The 18,514-nt window shown below is 48.5% G+C and overlaps 1 protein-coding gene across 5 annotated transcripts in view; it reads right to left on the bottom strand.

Annotated features, from left to right (window-relative positions):
* Positions 1–18,514, bottom strand: part of GALNT17 (polypeptide N-acetylgalactosaminyltransferase 17) — a 456,580-nt gene that overhangs the window by 41,525 nt on the left and 396,541 nt on the right. The window contains exon 1 of one of the 5 annotated variants that reach the window (XM_008525748.2): positions 15,586–15,688. The exons of the other annotated variants lie outside the window; for them this stretch is intronic. The gene's annotated coding sequence lies outside the window, so the exon portion shown is untranslated. Of the gene's footprint in view, positions 1–15,585; positions 15,689–18,514 lie in introns of those variants that run through there. 5 annotated transcript variants of the gene reach the window in all.

Below are 18,514 nucleotides of genomic sequence, written 5' to 3'. Positions count from 1 at the left end.
TGGTGACCCTCTGCTGGGGAGTGAAGAGGTGGCCATGTATAAATGGTGATGGGCCACCAGGAGGTGAGGTGACTCCAGAAACAGGTATTCATTCATTCATTTATTTATTTATTTATCCAGAAAACATCCTTTCAGGGCCTACTTCCCAGCATGAGAATGAAATGGGGAGTGTCAACACACAAGGCCTTGCTCTCACAAAGTTGATGATCTTGCAAGGGAGACACATTAATTACATAATCACAGGCAGACGTACACTATCAGAAATGGAGCTAATTTCCATGAAGGAAAGCAATGCAGCAGTAGAGAAACCAGCATTCAACAAAGGGATGTGGCCAATGGGCTCAGAGAAAGCATCTCTGAGGTGGGACACTTAGGGTGAAATTTGAAGGGCTAGACTGAGCTAACTTAGTTAAAGAAGTAGAGAAGGTGGTAAGAGCCCCAGGCACAGAGGCAGCCAGCACAGCTGTAATGACCTTGTGTAGGAGGGCGCGTGGTGCAGTGAACTGTGTTCCAAGATGACAGCAATGATTCTCCCTATGCTGCCTTGCAATGTGGCCTTTTCGCTCATCTGATCGAAAGGTTGGATCTATTCTCCCTCCTCTCAGATCTGGGCTGGTCCTATGACTTGCACTGACTAAGAGAATGCAGTAGAAGGGAGGTTTTGCACTGTCTAAGGCCAGGCCCTAGGAGGCTTTGCAGCTTCCACTTTCTCCCTCTTGGAATCCTCAGTCCACTACACTGTGAAGAAGCTGAGGATGAAGGACCATGGGGCGGGGGAGGTCCAGCCACTCCAGTCATCCCGACTGAGGCCCCAGGCTTGTGAGCGAGGCCAGGCAGGGCCAGCTACATCCCAGCCAATCCACCGACTGACTGCCAAGTATGAGTGAGCCCAACCAATGCCACAGAGAGCAGAACCACCCATCTGACCCCAGCCCTACTGCCAAACTCCAGAATCCTGAGCAGGTCAATTGTTATTCTAAGTCATTAAATTTAGGCTTACCCAAACTTAACTGACACACATGGAATATTCAAGGAACTGAAAGTTCCATGAGGCTGGAACTCAGAAAGTGGACTCAGAGACCAGGGGTGGAAGGGAGGAAAGTAGTGTGAAACGAAGATGGAGGGGCAGGTAGGGTTTACACCAGCAGGGCCCATAGGCCATGTCAAGGAAATTGGTCTTTGTTCTAAAGGAGAAGCCACTGGAAGATTTTGGTTTGAAAAGATCATTTTGGCTGAAGTGTGGAGAACAGATGGGCAGCAAGGAGAGGGGGGATGGGGAAAATGGGAGGGTCTTACTTTCACCAGCAGAGAAATGGTACCTTTGGCCAGGGAAGCAGAGGAGAAACAGAGATGTGGACAGATTTGAGGGTTTTTAATAGGCAAAATCATCAGTAACGGATTGGATATGGCGGGGGGGAGAAGAAGGGTCAAGAAAGACTCCTAGGTTTCTTGCTTGTGCAGCTGGATATACAGTAGCATCATTCTGGCCCAGAAAGCCTGCTAGAACCTACCCAGGCCTCTGGAGGCACCACAAGACTTCAGATGCCAAGAAGTCTTAGGCAGGACACATCCCTTCTGCTTCAGGACAGTTGATGCCCTGGAAGAAGAGGACACTATGGCAGAAGGATGTCAATGCGTGGGAATGATTTCTCCACCATCACTCTAGAGAGAGAGAGTCTTCAGGGCATCATTCCATCATTCATTCAACTCACATCATTTAACAAATATTGCACTAACTCTTTGGAGTCTTAAAAATTGTGGAAAGTATGTCATCAAACTGGGCAAAAGTTGGCATTTCCAGAATTACTGGACCACTGAATGTCCTCATATTTTCCCAGCAGAAGTCTCAAATCTTTCCTTCAAGGGCAGGATGAGAAACTGGCTTCGGTCACTGATCTTCAGCTCTGGCTGTGCCTCTGAATCACCACGGGAGCACTTCAAATTACAAATGCCTGGATCCCACCCCAGACCTAGGAAGCACATTCTCCGGAGTTGAAGCTGAGGTGCCACTGAGTGTTTGAGAAGTTCTCCCACGTGATTGTGATGTGTAGCCAGGTTCGGGAACCACTGGCCTTAAAGGCATTTAATATCTTTTCTGAGGCTACAGTTTTATGACTGAGGCTGAAAGAAGTTAGGATGCGCCTGGCCAAAGCCAAGACAGCCCGGTATATTTCTAAGGGTGCTGGGAAGAGGTGTGGGGATCTAACGTGCCGGGTACTGACGAGATCACACTCTCCCCAGTGCCTGTGTCACCAAGGAGCCTGATGGGGAAGGGAAGAAAGTGCGGGAGCTTGAAGCCACTGCCTCGGTGGAGGTGAGGAGCCATGGAGGAGGCGAGGAGACCTGGAGGATGCCAGGAACCAAGGCCAACATGACTGATTTGATTATATTAACTGTTCTTGTAGGCTGTGGCCTCCAAACATTTTTGATAGACATTCTCATCTGCGAAAAAAATTAAAGCATACCCGCCAATATGTTTACTTCATCCATTTTAAATTATATGGACCTGCTGCTGTACTAATACATTTTATGCATGATAAATTTACATATATATATATATATATATATACATTTAAAATGATATGAAAACAGAAGCAGTACTATGTTCCTCTCATACCCCAACTGTGGCCCGCTTTGTAAACCACTGCAAGAATTCAAATATTCAAGGTCTACTCTTATCCCACCATTTTTAGAGGCCAGCTCTTTCTCAAAAGCAGCAAGAAGTATTGTTCAGGAATGAGTAGGTTTGGGGCCAAAATAATCTGGTGAGAAATTTTCAACTGTGTCATTAGATGGTGAACAGTGAGCACCACGATTACGTGAAAGTCACTTTTCCCAAGATGCGCCAGGCACCACCTGGGGGCAGCACTCTCTGGAAAGAGGCCCAGATGCTGTTACAGGAGGGGGCCCAGAGCCTTCTCCGCCCATGCCCCCATCTTTCAGATTAAGCAGGAAGCTGCAGGAGCCAGAAGGAAACCCAGGTGCCATTCTCAGCTCTCCACTCCCCAGCACTGGTCAATCCGTCACCAAGTCCTGCAGACGGTGTCTCTTAACTCTGGCTCAACTCTACTCACTTCCCTTCACACCCACCATGACCAGCAGACCACCTCCTCCTCCACCATCACTCCAAGCTGCCACCACCCTGGGTGGACCATAGTAACCACCTCCCCACAGCTCCAACCATCTGACCTCCACTCAGCAGCCGGAGGACTGTGATCTGAGCGTGCCGTGCACCTGAACAATTCACTGGCTCCCACTGCTCTGAGATTGAAGTCCAAAACTTTACTGTGGCCTTTGAGGACTTGTGTTGCCTTGCCCCACCGGCATCATCTCTGCAGTTCCCCCCAACAATCGTTCTCTCTCTGCTTCCATGTGCCACACTCCTTCCAGCCTGAGCCTTTGCTGTCCCCCTGCCTGGGACACTCCTCCCTTCTGCTCCTAGTTAATGCCTCCTCTCAATTCAGCCTTCAGCTCAATCACAGCTTCCTCAGGGAAGCCCCACATTGTTGGAGCCCCCTATTACATGCTTGTGTAGCATTTATCACAGTTGGGATTTTGTGAGCATGCCAGCCCCATGGGTGTGTGACAGTCTTACTTTCTCTCTTCTTCACTAGGCTGTTAGCTCAAAGAGGGCAGGATCCACGTCTTCATGTGCCCCCACTGCCCAGCGCTGCAAGCACTGGATAAATACTTGTTCAATGAATGAATGAACACGTGAATGCATTAATGAGTGGAGGGGGGCTGGAGGGCAAATGCATAGAATGTGTCTGGAAAGGGGGCACAGGACAGAGGGAAGGAAGAAAAAAATAAAAAAAAGAATGTAAGTAGTAGAGAAGATACAACATGACAGGCAGAGAATGGAAAACCAGATCGACCAAGGGCCTTTATTACAGGATCAATACCAGGAAGGTCGAAGCCTCTCCAACTTCTCCTCCCATAAACCCAGAACCACCCCCATGCTTCTGGGAACACTGTTGCTCTGCCCCCCGATGGTGATTCCAATCCACCCTGCAGTGTCACCGGCCCAGCCCACCCTGGACCCAGGCGTCCACTAGCAGGAGCTGAGAGATGGCGAAGGAGGAATCAACCATTTCACTCTCTAGTGAGGGAAGACCACAGGCTCCATTTCTCCCAGAACTTGGGCATGTCCATTCTCCCCCAGGAACCCCAGTTTTCTCATCTATAAATGAGGGGGAAGCTGTCTCTGAGGCTTCTTTCAGCTCTGGTGTTTGGAGTCTGCGATTCTCTGCACCACAGACTACAGTCCCCGGCTGCAGGCCCAGGGGGCTTTGCTAATGGAGGACACCAGCTTGCTCAGGCTGCCCACCCTAGGGTTGACTTTCTTGAGGATTCATCTTGATTCTGCCAGGAATCCAACTAATAAATCCAGGCATGCTGTCTAGACCACTGGTTTACCTCTGAATCAAACCTCCAGCGTGCCTTGCGTTTCCCATGTGCACCCTCTACCACAGGCAGCTTCTAGGCGTGCACTGAAGCACCGTGCAGCAGAGGCTGATATTCTTGCTCTGCCCCCTCCAAGGTCCAGCTGTGTGACGTTAATTAAATCCCTTTCCCCCCTCTCTCCCAGGCCTCAACTCTTCTTCACCTGTAAGATGGAATCGTATTGCCCACTTGCCTCTATCACAGAGCTGTTATGAGGGCCACTTGACGTCGTGGATGTAAAAACGTTGGGACACCACAGTGTCCTCCAGCCCTTCAAAGGTAGCCCAGTGATGAGGTTCCCGGTCTTGGACTCAGGCTCCAGACTGCCTGCTTCCAGCCCTGGCTCCACTGTTTATTAGCTGACCTTGGGCAACTTGGCCTCTCTGTGTCCCACGTCCTCGCCTGTGCAGTGAAGAATAATAACAGCCTTGACCTCTCATGGTTGTCGGGAGGTTTAAATGAGGCTAGATGCACCATCATTCTCGTTACCCCAAGGATCTGGTGCTAGATGTCCTACCCCTTGTCTCTGTATGCTCCCAGCACCGCCTGAGGAGAAGACAGGCTGGATTAAGTTTCTAGAAGGTTTCTTCCTGATCAAGCACTAAATATGTTGGCAGGACTAGCATGCCGGTGAATGCACTGGCTTGTCAAGCCTAATAGTCTCCCCTCAGACGTTCAGGCCTGTGCCTGAAGTGCGTGTGTGGACTCTGCCCGTCACCGTCCTGGCCAACACTATCCCTCAGATATGCTCCTGGGCTCCCTGTCCTGCCTCTCCCTGCTCAGGCCCCAGGCATGGCCACTGTGGGGGACCAGAACATGGCACCCCAAAATATAACTGTATGAGACCAGAATATGTCACCCAAAAATATGCCTTTTTGGCATGAGAATTATTTTGAGAAACAGTAGACACAAGAGAAGCTCTGACAAAGTAGAAGTTCCCCTTTTCTAAGGTAAATTTATATTTATAAAGGAAATCTCTGCTTGTAAGGGTGTCTCTCCCTCTGTGTCAGGAAGAGAAGGATGACTCTAAATCACTGGAGACTCTTATCTAAGGAGGAGGCACTGACTTAAATCTGACGAGAAACCTTTCCCTTGTTTACTGGGCTTTTCCTGGTCCCCTTCCCACAATTGTTTCCTCCACAGCCTTCTTCCTTTGTTTTTGCTGAAGATGGTATTTAAGCCCCAAAGCTAAGCCACCCCTTTGAGTTTACTCATCCCTGAGTTTCTCCCAGGGACATATGAGGTGTTAACAATGGCTGTTGGCTTTCTCGTTAATCTGTCTTTTGTTACAGGGACCTCCGCTGAGAACCCAGAAGGGTAGAGGGAAAGATTTTTCCTCCCCTACGCCACCCTCACACCCACAGGGTCTGTAACTGCTCCCATGGCAACCACGGGGTCCCATGCTGTCCCTCCCAGTCTCTCAGCCAAGCCTACAAGGGCAGCGCTGCAGCCCCCACGCCACCCAGCAACCATGAACCCTCCCTCCTCCTGCGATGTTTTACAGGTTGTTGCTGTTCCTTCACAATTATGTCTAGCTTTTCTCCATATGAGAATCACGGATACCAGGACTCCAACAGAAGAATTCCAAGGGAGTTGACAGGTCAGCCAGCCAGAAAGGGATGCAGGAAATAAAACTCCTCTGTGAAGGCCTCCAATCTATTCTCAGCAAGCTTTCTTCCCAACCATATGCTTACATACCTGAAGTAACAGGGGGTTTCACTGACATCTCTCAGGAGAGAAGAAAACGTAATTTTCTCTCTGTTTTGTCATGTAGATTTGGAATACAAGAGAAAAAAAGCCTGCACGTTAAAAAGAAGCTGGGAGGAGGGGAATCAAAGAGCCCAGACTCAAGTAACCACTCTGATGGGTTCCTGTGGTCTGTGAGCAGCCCCGCCCCACATTCTGGATTACAATACGTTCTGGGGCTACACAGGCTCCTGCATCTCCTCTGGGCGTCTCCCAAGGAAATGGGCTTCACTGGCCTTCAGCTCCAGGATCCTCACTCTCCCTGGTTCAGTTCCAGGCCTGACCTCTGCATCTGACCCCACACAACCCAGAAGCCCTGTACTGGGGGCTTCTCTCGTCCCCCTCTTAGGGAGTGAAGGCCTGCCACCCTGGGGCTGGTCTCCGCAGTGTCCCTGACTCCTTCCCAGGGACAGGAATTTTTCCTCATACCAGATGAAGTCACTCTGGAAGCCACTTAAACCCATTTACATTCTTAAAAGCAACATAGGAGGAACTTTCAACACAAAAATTATGTAAATAACCCCTATTTGGTAATTCAAGTGCAGGCAAATTTTAGCCTTTTGTCTGCTGGTAAAATCTGTTCAAAACAACACAGATTTTCAGCTAAGAAAACATTTAATATGTTACTTCCATTCTGGCAATGCTTGTCGGGGCTACCTGGTAACCCACTTCCCAGAGGTATGGCTCATCCTCCTGAAAATCAGGGCTCCCAGAAGTGCCCCATCTCCTCATCGCTCCCCTCTGCCACCCTGGAGATGGTGAGCTGGCTTTTCCCCCTTTAAAGGCACATTCTACCCCATGAAATTGGACAGATGCATAATGGCTTTCCTCCTAAAGTCCTTTTACAAAAATTCAATTTCAATCTTCTGCTTTATTTATTACTGTTTCTTAGAAATAGGATTTACAAATATGGACCTGAAGACATATCTCAATTTAAGTACCACAGTGGCGAGAACGCCTAGATACCTGGATTCTATTGCCAGTTGATGCAAGTCATTTCTCTTAATATGAGATGAGGAATTAGGACAAAGTTTGGTCAATGACATGTTATTTGGAGGAGGAAAGAAACGCATACTGAAAGCAGCTTGATTTACTGAGCATGGAAGAGGTGTTGGGAGGGCTTTTTCCTTTTCTCGTAATGTTTGTGGCTGTTGCTTATGCACTTGGAATACTATTTGGGGGAACCGAATAATATTGGATTTATGCTCACCAGTTTAAAATTTACCCCAGCCTTACTCCCCAGCCTGACAGCATGTCGTTGTCAGAGAGGGTCTGGGCTTCAATGTTAGAAAAATAGCCCGAAGCAGCCTCAGTCAGGCTTTGCTCTGTCCTCCCCGACTCCTTTGCCTTCTCTTTCCCTCTGCCCCTTCCTTTCCTACCCCTTAGGACTTCCCCACATCTGCTTTCTCTCGCTCCTGTTTCTGTCCTTCCATCTCTGCCCTGTTCACAGACTGCTTCCTTTGGACGGTCCCTCTTTTGCGAGAGCAGCTCCAGCTAAGTAGGTACTAAGCATTTCATCTTTCTTTGCATTCCCAGCACCCAGCTTGATGCCTTTAACTTCTAATAATTTACCTTCTTTCATCACGAATTCAATGTTATATACATGTTTACTAAGACCAGAGCTCAGAGCTAAATGCTGCCAGGGATATAAAGACAATTTAGACGTGCATCCTACTCATAGTCTTTGCTCTTTCCTCAGAGTTAAAATTAGAATTCCAGGAAACTGCTGAAGATCGCTTTAGAACCTTGGTGTGGAAGCAGCCAGAAGCGGGATGGGTGATAACACTGCATTCATTCCCCTATCTATGCATCCATGTTCTACTGTTATTCAGTCTGCATTTTACCTAGGATCAAAGAGGAGCTGGTAGGGTGCAATTATAGATAAACTATGCTTAGCCTCAGGAGAAAAGTGAATTATATTTGATTCTGTGTCTTTAACCCCAAAGGGCTGGAGCTTTGAGATCATGTACAGTGATCTGGAAGGAGAGTGGAATGTCCATATGCTTCAAAAGTTATCCCACCACCATGCTTCAAAGGCCCTGAAAGGGCCTCTCTAGTGCCGGAGCTCCCTAACTGAAACCAACGTGGTCAGGGCTAAATAAAAGGAGGGGGGCCCCACTCTCCCTCCCCACTGAGGACAGAGATGTGAGAACCCCTCACTCAAGGTCACAAAGCTTGGATCCGGAGGGTGAACACCAAGGTCCAGATCGGTGGAGATGTCCCAATCAGAGCAGAGCTTGGGAAGTACCACACAACAAGCCACCAAGTCGGAGCTCCCAAGACCAGGATCCGAGGCCAAAACAGAGCCAAGAGCAGTGGGAGAGCTGGGAAGTCGAGAGAGAGGCACAGTGATGAAAGCTGGAGAAGGCAGGGTGCACACCACCCCTGCGGACGGGAGGAAGCGGACGTGGAAGACGCTGAAAAGCACCACCCAGAACTGAGTGCCAATTTTCTATAGGGCCCACTGGCTCTACGCTTCCCACAAGCATTTTTGTGGCAACTGTAGAGCATGACATCACAAAGGTCAGTGCTATATTTGAAGCACTCGGCCCAAATCCGGCTCTGCCATATGGCAGCCTTCCTACTCCCATCTCGGAGTTTGGTTTCCTCAACCATCAAGAGCAGTGGATGACAGCACCTGATCTGAGGGTTGTTGCAAGGAAGAAACAGAGTAATATATGTGAAGTTGGTTAGCATGATGGTAGCTCATAGTAAATGCTGGAAAAAAAAGTTAGCTATGATTTGCTGACCACAAGAGTGGCCATGAAGTGAGCTGTGTTCTGAGCAGTGACAGCACCATGACCTCTGTGTGGTACCCTCGAGAGGGCAGGCTGGAGGTGACGACCTGACAACTGTGGGGAGAGTGAGGGCTGCTGATGCTGGTGCAGGGGCAGCAGGTCTCGCCACTGGGGCCCCATGAGTCCCTTTGGAGACATTCGGCTTCACCCGTGGCGCTGACCTGTGATTGGATGCAGGCTCTCTGGGGAGCTGGGCCCCACCCTGCCCAGCTGGGCAGATCCTCGGTCCTCTTGCCCCCACCCAGGGGTCGGGCCTGAGGATATCCTAGGGTAGAGCTGCTGTAAAGTGGTGCCGGGGCATTCATGGAGGCTCAGCGAGCAAGGACACTACCTAGGAGAAACTTAGCTGGACTCTGAGCACCACTCGGAAGTCCATGGTGACATGAGGCTGGTTCTCCAGAGACTGTGACCACAGACACCTCCTGGGAGGTGCAGACAGGGCAGTGTGGGAGGAGACACTCACAGAAAGAGGAGCTGTGTGTTTCCAGGGCCTGGCAGGAAGCCCGCCTGTTCCTGTTTGGCTGCCCTAACCTGGAGCCCAAGCGGGCAGTCAATCTGCTGGGCCAGGGGTGGGAGGGCATCAACCGGGGACGTAAGTTGTCACTTAGGCTCTTCTTCTCCAGTTCTGGGAGGAGCAGGAGGAACTGGGCCATGTGTTAGGCCTTCAACCTGTCTCCCCATCACTGTCACCCTCTATAAATCGAAGATATGGATGTCCCTGTAGGAACAGCATCATCAAACACACTGGCCTTTGTGGTAGGGGATCATGAAGAAGCATTGTCCAGGTGTAGGAAGGTTTCAATGCTCCCCTCTCCTTTCTCCTACAGCCAAGATGAGAGGTGTGACTGACTTCCTTCCCCTGTGAACTGGTACACACAGGGAGTCACATCGACAAACCAACACACACTCAAGTTCCCAGGCTCGGCAAAGAAAAAGAGTGAGAAAAATAACTATAAGTTAAATTTAAACAGAAGGTAAGTTCACCACCTATTCCACTCGTAAGAAGTGGAGACACTGAGTTCCTTGCAGGCAGCCAGTTAGTGAGAGAAGGTTTGTGGCTGAGGCTGCTGATGCGCTGGGAGCCACACTGGTCCTTCCTTCCTGAGCTGAATCACCTACTGCTTCCTCCAAGGCTGGAGGCTCCTCTGAAAGGCTTCTAATGATTCCATACCAGCCTTTTCTTTTTGCATAAACTGCTAAGAACATCAACTAATTTTTTAAATGTTGGACTAATAATTGGGTTGGAAGCCGTGGAAATGAAAGTTTTCTGCAACTGATGAGGAGCTGTAAGTTAGGAAAGGGACAGAGATGCTGTTCTGCATTGTAGGATGGCACATTAGGGGATGGATCCCATGGGCTTGGAGACAAAATGGCTGAGCCAGTCTATGGGGACCCAGTTGGGTGGCCTTAGGGGCTAGAAAGCTGCCACCATAGGAGAGGCTGAAGAACAGAAATTCGGGGCCTTCATGCCATTCAGTGCTCTTAGGAATGTTAGAGGATTTAAAGCCGGAGAAAGACAGGCACAGATCCTGGTTCATTTGGGTCTAGACACAAAACGAAACTCAGAACCATGAGATGAGCCTCCTAAGTGCATCTGGGCCTGCAGCTGGTGGCTTGCAGCTTACCGAGATACATCAATAGACTTCACAATCTCTTCAACTGTTTTATGTAAAGGTTAGGGCTTTGATCCAGAAAGTATCCTATCAACTGGAGGGGACACTCATGTGCTGAGAAAACGACGAATTTCAGTCCCTTTTACTGAATTCCAACTTCTGTGTTGGTCCCCAGAAGGCCCAGAGAACCATGCTATGCTCTATTTGGGTCCATAACTATCACTGACAAACCTAACCCAAACATGACACTACCCATGGGAAAGATCCAACCTCTGCCAGTGTCAGCGCCAGTGCTTGCCAACTCTCTGAGGCAAAGGCTGCGACGTGGGCACCACAGCTTCTGGGGCACCCACACATCCAACCTCCCTCACAGCTAGATGTGCTGTAAGACATGGTTCTCCCCAGCGCATGTGGGCCCGGGGAGGCGTGTCACCCACGACCTGATGTGGCTGAGAAGTCGGTGTGCCTTCTCTATCCTTTTTCCCACTGCACGGGGACCTTGAAAGCCACCTGTTGAAGGTGGAAGACATCAGGGTCCCCGAATAACCACAAAGAAGGCTGCCTGCCAACCGTGAACATCCACAATGGGGTTTTACTACAGTCTCAGTTCAGCCACTCAGCTTGGGAGGTTTGCTTGTCCTATTGGCCAGAGTCACTTGCCCCAGACATTCTCCATCCCCTATTTTCTCTTGCAAGTGTACAGAATTTTAAAATGTAGACAGGAATCCCATGCTTTGAATGGCTCAGATGTCCCGAAGCAAGTGGCTTCCCTGAGGTTCCTTCCAATCTGGTAATTTTATGTCTGTTTCTCTCCCAGAAAACAATCCATTCCTCAGCTTCCTTGGAGGCTGGATATTGTACCTTGATATTGAAAATGTCACTGATCTGACCCATCTCATTCTATTTTCCGCCCTGCCTGGGGCCAGTTTCATGTTTTAGGAATTGCTGGAATGGTAGGCAGCGGCAGAGCTGATAAAGGGAAATGATCTTTTCAATTTTTTAACAGTTCTTTCTGGCACTGCTTTGTTCTTGCTCCCCTTACACTGTGTCCGGCATATCTTCTAGGCCTGGGTCTATTTGAACAATTCTAAAATGTCATCTCCTACCTGCTGACTTCTGCTGCTGTAAGCAGCTAGCAGCCTGGCTCCTACAGAGCCCGTTAGGCGGAACATGTGTGCCCATGACCCATTCACAGAAAGCTCTGGCAAAAAGAGAGCCAACTTCAGGAAAGTATGTCTATCCACTCTCTGGCTCAGAAAAAACATACGAATGACATTGTATTATCTTGAATGAATCCCTTTTATTTCCTTTTGTAAAAGTGCTGGGATGTGTGGGGTTGGGTTTTGATAGTTCTTAGATAGAATGCCTTTGAATAGCATTGATCTTGAAACCTTAAAGAGCCATCAGCTCGAGGTTTCTTCAAAGCCCACCTCAGGCCTTTGTCCCGGAGAATCAGAATCTGAGGCACAATGCATCCTGTGACTGACATTCATCATGTCTGACATTCCCAACAGATGCCATGTGCTCCTGCATTTTCTTGCCACCCCTGGGTCCTATGAGGAGTGCTCAGGGGGCAGGAAGAAATCATGTCTGTTACAGGCTGAATTATGGTCCCCTCCAAATTCATATGTTGAAATCCTAACTCCCAATACCTCAGAATGTGACTGTATTCAGAGAGAGAGCCTTTAAAGAGGGAATTAACGTTACCTGAGGTCATTAGGGTGGGTCTTAACTCAATACAACTGGTGTCCTTATCAGAAGGGATATTAGGACACAGACACACACAGAGGGAAAACCATGTGAGGACATGGCTATCTACAAGCCAAAGAGAGAAGCCTCAGAAGGAATCAACGCTTCTGACACCTTGATCTTAGACTTCAAGTCTCCAGACTGTGAGACAGGCAATTTCTGTTGTGTAAGTCACCAAGGCTGTGGTACTTAGTTACGGCAGCCCTAGCAAACGAATACAATATCCTTCCTACATTTCCTCTGGATTTAATGACAGGGCAGTACCCTGGGGGAACTCAGATAGGATTGGCCAATAGAAGGTTCTAGAGTACCTAGAAGAAGGTCTGTAAAGGAAAACTTTCCTTCAAAGAATTTAATCTTGAAGGATTTGAAGGAGCCAGTTGTCCATGAAACTACAGCCCCTTCTGATTTAGCTTGGAGGCCCACTTCCAGAAACCACGCTAAATCTCTCAGAAACAGAAGAGATTTGTTTAAAGTGCTTCCATATAGAAGAAAAATAGCTTCTGGCTCACAGACAGGCAGGGGCATCTTCAGCAAAATGAGATGCTTTGTTTCATGCGAATAGTGGGGGCAGCCAGGAGTGAGGTTGCACTCTCAGGATCATGGAAGAGGCATCAGCAAATGGCCCTGTACTCCTGGTGACATGTCAGCCCCATCTCATAGGGATGCTGGGAACACTGGGAGCAGCTCCTCTGTAACCTCCAGGAGAAATGCCCCACTGAGCTTTGGAAGGCAGGTCTGCTGTCATTCCATAACCATTGCTCCCCTCATCAGCTTGGAATGCTAGCCGGCTCACAAACAGGAACATTATCGTCGTCAACCACCATGGCAGCTAAGACCTCTATATGTCAGCCACTCTGCAAAGTGCTCTACATTCATTATTTTATTTCATTCTCACAACATGCCCATGATGCAGGTCCTTTCCCATGTTCTGGATGAAGAAACTGAGGCTCAAGAAGGTTAACAACCATGCCCTAGGCACACACTTATTAAGTGAGGGGTCTAAATGCAAACTTGGGTCCCTTTAGCCTCTGCACTCTTTCCCACCATACACACTTCCAGAAGAGTAAGAAGACCCTGTCTCTGTGATCAAGCCTCTCAGCAGTGCCACCAACCCCCACATTCTGAGGTCCTGGTTATTGGGTTACAGATGATCTAAGTCAGAGGTTTCCAAATAACAGACCTCTGACCTGCACTGGCTGCATCCCCATCACTTGCGGAGCTTTTGAAAAACACACGTCCAGGTCCCAGTCCCTGAGATTCCGATTTAGCGGGTCATGGGAGGGGCCTGGGCATCTGCATTTTAACCAGCTTAGGGACTCTACTTGTGTGGAGCTGGGCAGAGCTCCTTCCACATTTGTGCCATGGACACCCTGCAGTCTGGTGAAGCCTGTGGATGACTTCTCAGACTGAAAATGCATCAAATAAAACAAAATGCACAGAATTACAAGGGAAACCAATCGTGTTAAAATACAGTTCTCAAATTTTGAAAAATCATGATAGAGTAATACCTGTGATTCTTTAACCCTTTAAATACCAAGATCTAGTGTAGATTTAATAACTACCATAAATTTGAAAGTAGATAGGAGGATAACTACATATTTCAAGATTTCCACGAGACTAGAATGCAACATGCCCATGTCTGTGATTACTGTTGGAGGCCAGAGCACAGTACAGCTGATGGTATGGGGATCTGTGGGCAACATTCATAATCAAAATCATAGCTAACATCAGTTACAGGTTAGTGAACATCAACAAACACGCATTTTGTATTCATGACCTAGTTTACTGACCCCTTGATTTTATCAGACTCCTTGGACATGCGTGGACCCAGGCTATGCATCCCTGTTTTGGAGTTATGGCCAGCTATCGTCTAAATAATTTAGAGTACGGATTTTAAGAGATCTTTTTCATCTCTTCACAAACAGGTTTTACAAGAGGCAATATCAAGCCGAAGAGGTGCTTGATTTTCACTGGTCATGCGAAGTCTGCATGGAGATTTTGATCTTTTCTTCCAGGTAAAGGGACTATATTAAATGATCGATTTAAAAATTAACAATGGGTAGTGGAAGAGGAACCACAAAAAATCGCAGCCATGCCAATCTCACAGGGGAAAATGCTGCATGATTTATCTTTTTGTCAGCATTCTGGCATTCTAAGATGAAAGTTATTTTTTTCCCCACTCTTGCTTTGTTTTGCACTTATCCTAATTTTCTAAATAACATGGTTTCCAGATTGCGAGAAATGATTATCCTTCTTCAGAGTAAATGGTGCCAGAGATATATTCATGAAAAAGGCTGCCTTCTTCTCGCAATCAGCCACCCTCTCCTTCGCCTTGTCAGAGCACGTCCCCCTCTGATGAGATTACCTGAAGGTTCAACTGGATAAAAGCAAGAAGGAAAGCTCCACCTTGCAACCAGGAACAATGCTTTACGAGCACCACAAAGTTTGCTGTGCTTAGCTTTTCAATAGGTACTGGGGATAATAGGATTTTGTGCATGCTCACAAAGCATTTAATAGCTTAAAGCATTTCGTGCCTGCCACTGTCAGTTGTGTACTGCGGTTTAGGTGGGTTTCAATGTTTCCCACGCTGCTCACAATTATTCATCTCCATGGCAGAGGTAACAGGGAGTTCAGCTTCACCTGCTGGAGCGAGCCAAGCTGTCCCCATGGTCCTCCTGTGCAATTACTCTGCATCAGAGCCCCTGGTAGTGGAGTAGAGAGACCAGCCTGAAGAGGATGACAGGCAGCTGTCATCTCCAGGACACTGGTGGGCACAGCCCAGATCATTCGGAAGGAGAGAGTTGAGCCTTTCTCCCAGATGTGCACAGTGGAGATGAGAATGTTGTTCACTTAGACATGGCTTCATCCTCAGAATGGTCTCATCGAATCACCCAGTGCCATTCAAGTCTCCTCAAATCTTTTTTTCTGTTGACTCCTTTTAAAGCAATGTTCTACCCTGATAAAGCATCATGGGCCCCAGTACCCAGAACCTAGTCTTAGAGGCCTCACTATACATTGAAGGCAGGCACCAAAACCAGAATATCAAAAGCTCCATTTCATTATTTCCATCTCTTACTCTGGCCCGAGCCTATGCTCTCAGACTCATCTCCCCACCATCCGCATTAGATGTCACCACATGCTCTCCTGTCCATTCTAACCTCAGCGATCGCCCATGCTGTGCCACACTGGGACCTCCCTCTGCCGTCCCCTCCACCCATCCAAATCCCACCTACCTTTCAAGGCCCAGGGAGTCTCCCTAGGAAGCACTTTCCTAACCCTCCAAGGGAGTGACAGTCCCCTTTCTTCATCTATCACAACACTCTGTATTTGTGCCACTATTTCACAGATGGAGCAGATGGTCTAAAATGCCGGCTGTGCACGGGCACATTGTGCATGATCCTAATTCATGAGCTGCATACCGAGCCAGTGCTGAGAAATGTCCCAACCTCCCTATCTCCGCTGACCCTCACCCTCCACAGCAATCCCACAGTGACACTCTGGCCACATTTGGAATGACCCACTCTGACCTCAGGCTCTTTTTTTTTTTCCAGTTGTCTCACTCACTTACTTCCACTAAACCTGTTGAGAAGGAAAGCCTCAGGCTACTTGATGCCTGTAATAATAAAATAATAACAAAGTAATGAGAGCTAACACTTAACTGTGTTTTAAGCACTTTACATTTACTGACTCATTACTAACTTAATAACATAATAACACGAGGTATGCGCCATTATGCTCTCCATTTTAGAAACAAAGAAATTGAGGCAAAGAGAGTTTAAGCAAATTGCCCAAAGATACCCAGTGTCCTAACGGTGTTTTCTTAGATTCAGTATCTTTGTGGCATCCACTAATTACAGGGCCAAACTAAGTTGTTTACATCTCCCCAGCCATCCAGAGCCCATACTTCGAACCACCTCCTCACCTAACCCCAAACACGCCGGAGAAGCGTGAGACGTCTCCCTGGAGAGCTCCCTTTTTGGTCCTCACTGCAGCTGTTTCAATCTGCCTTGTTCTCCTCAAATCTCCACGGTCCCTCACTCTCAGCTGATGACGTGGCCCATGCTCACCCAAGCAAACAAAGCCGCCAGGTGGGAAGCTACTCAGCCCTCTGTCACCAAGTTAGTTTGCCTGCAACCTTGTCCTCCTCCCACCTTCCTCCTGTCACAGGGAGATGCTTTGGACCCTGCAGCCTCTGTCCTCCTCCAGGGCTTTATTCTATTGGTTTTCTCTCTCCTCTACCTTCAGTCTCTCTCCTTCTCCACTAGATCTTTCCTATCAACATTACGCGCCTCACCTCCACCTCCCTAAAAACAGTACATGACACATGCAGCACGTAAGCCGCACAGTCACAGCTCCAGTCTGTACTCGCCCACCACCCTCGCTCCCTCCCACACGGCAGCCTGGCCTTTGTCAGCTCTTCTCCCAAAGTCACTCTCCCTGGAGTGACAGATGGCCCCTTGCTGCTAAGTCCAAGGGCTCTTTTAACCCCTGATCTGCCTGCAATTCTCAGCCCTGTGGACCCATTCACTCCCTCATTTATTATCTACTACATATCAGGCACCAGTGGAAAACACTGACAGATCCCTGCCCTGTGGAGCGGATATGTCAGCAAGCACAGATAGAAGTTAAATAATACACGTAATAAATCAGTAAATTATGTAGCACATTGGAAGGTAGTCTAAGTCTATGGAGAAAAGAAGTCAAGTGTGGGCATGACTCCAAAGGGCTGAGGTGTGGGCAGGGGAGGAAGGGGATGCAGCACAAAGGAGGTGAGAGATCTCTGTGGGAAGAACATTCCAGACACTGGGAAGAGCTAGAACAAAGGTCAGATGGCAAGAGCCTGCCAGGTGAGCTCAAGGAACAGCAAGAGGTTGATGTGGCGGAAGGAGTGAAGGTAGGAGGAATAGCAGGAGATGAAGCCAGTTCTTAGAGAGTCTGCAGGGGACTGAAAGGACTTTAGCTTTTACTACCAGTGAAATAGGGAGCCATTGAAGGTTTTGGAGCAGAGGAGTGCTGCGATCTGACTGAAGTGTTAAGAGCATCACTGACTGCTGTGTTGAGATGGACTGTGGGGGTCAGGGTAAAGGCAGGGAGACCAGCAAGGAGGCTCCTACAGTGATCCAGGCAGGAGGCAAAGGTGACTCAGCCAAGAAGGGAGCAGGGAGGTGGTAAGAGGTGGCTGAATTCTCAACACTGTCCCCTTCCTTGGCTGCTATGAGACCACTTGCCCTTGGTTCTTTCTGCCATACTGGCTGCTCCTTCTCAGCCTTCCTGGAGGGCATCTCTCCTGGACCTTAGGTGTTAGGGCTCCTCTCACAAACTGTCTTTGGTCAGTTGCCATCTGCATATTGGTGATGCAGTCTCCAGCTCGCATTTCTCTGCTGAGCTTCTGATTTGCAAATCTAACAGTCTACTTCTCCCTCTGCCTGGACGGGCCACAGACCTCAGACTCTTAGCCCAACTCACCACAAATTTGCTCATCCTGTCTCAGTAAATGTCACTTAGAAACTCACCCAGTCATCCACAGAAGAAACCTGGGAACTTCGTTCTCCTTTAATATCAAAGCCAACTTATCACCAGGGTCTGGTGATCTTCCCTCTGAAACAGCTTCTGAAAGTGCTTGCTTCTTCCTATCCCCTCCGGCACTTCCCAGTCCATCATCTTCCAGGCAGGTCTCCCCGCGTCTCTGTCATGAGACGCTTCAACTCATGCTCCGTGCCTCTGCCAGACTGAGCTTTTTAAAGTGTAAAACTATGCCTTGGCACTCCCCGTCGTCCACCCTCAGTGGCTCCACATTGCCCTGTAGAAGAAGCTAAATTCTACCCATATAGCCTGGAAGACCAGGTCTCTGCTAAGCTGCACCTGTCTCCCCACTGAGCTCTCATGCTCCAGCCACAGTGTAAGTCTCTCTGTTTCCCACAGTACAATCCTCTCTGGACCGCAGACCCTGCCAGCTACAGTTCTGTCTAACAGCAACACTCCTCACCCCTCCTTCCATCTTTCCCATTCATCCTTCAGGTCCCATCTCAATGTCAGTCACTTTCTCTAGAAGCTTCTCTAGCACTTGATCAGAGCTGAGTGCCCCATAGACGCATTCTTTACTTCTCCAGCCAAAGCATCTCCATTCCGCCTGCTGTTTACTTGCTTATGTCCCCGTCATCT

This window comes from Equus przewalskii, chromosome 12 (assembly GCF_037783145.1).
Source record: "Equus przewalskii isolate Varuska chromosome 12, EquPr2, whole genome shotgun sequence".
Taxonomy (NCBI): domain Eukaryota; kingdom Metazoa; phylum Chordata; class Mammalia; order Perissodactyla; family Equidae; genus Equus; species Equus przewalskii.
The sequence above is the reverse complement of the archived record's forward strand: the minus strand, read 5'-3'. Positions and strand labels throughout refer to the sequence as shown.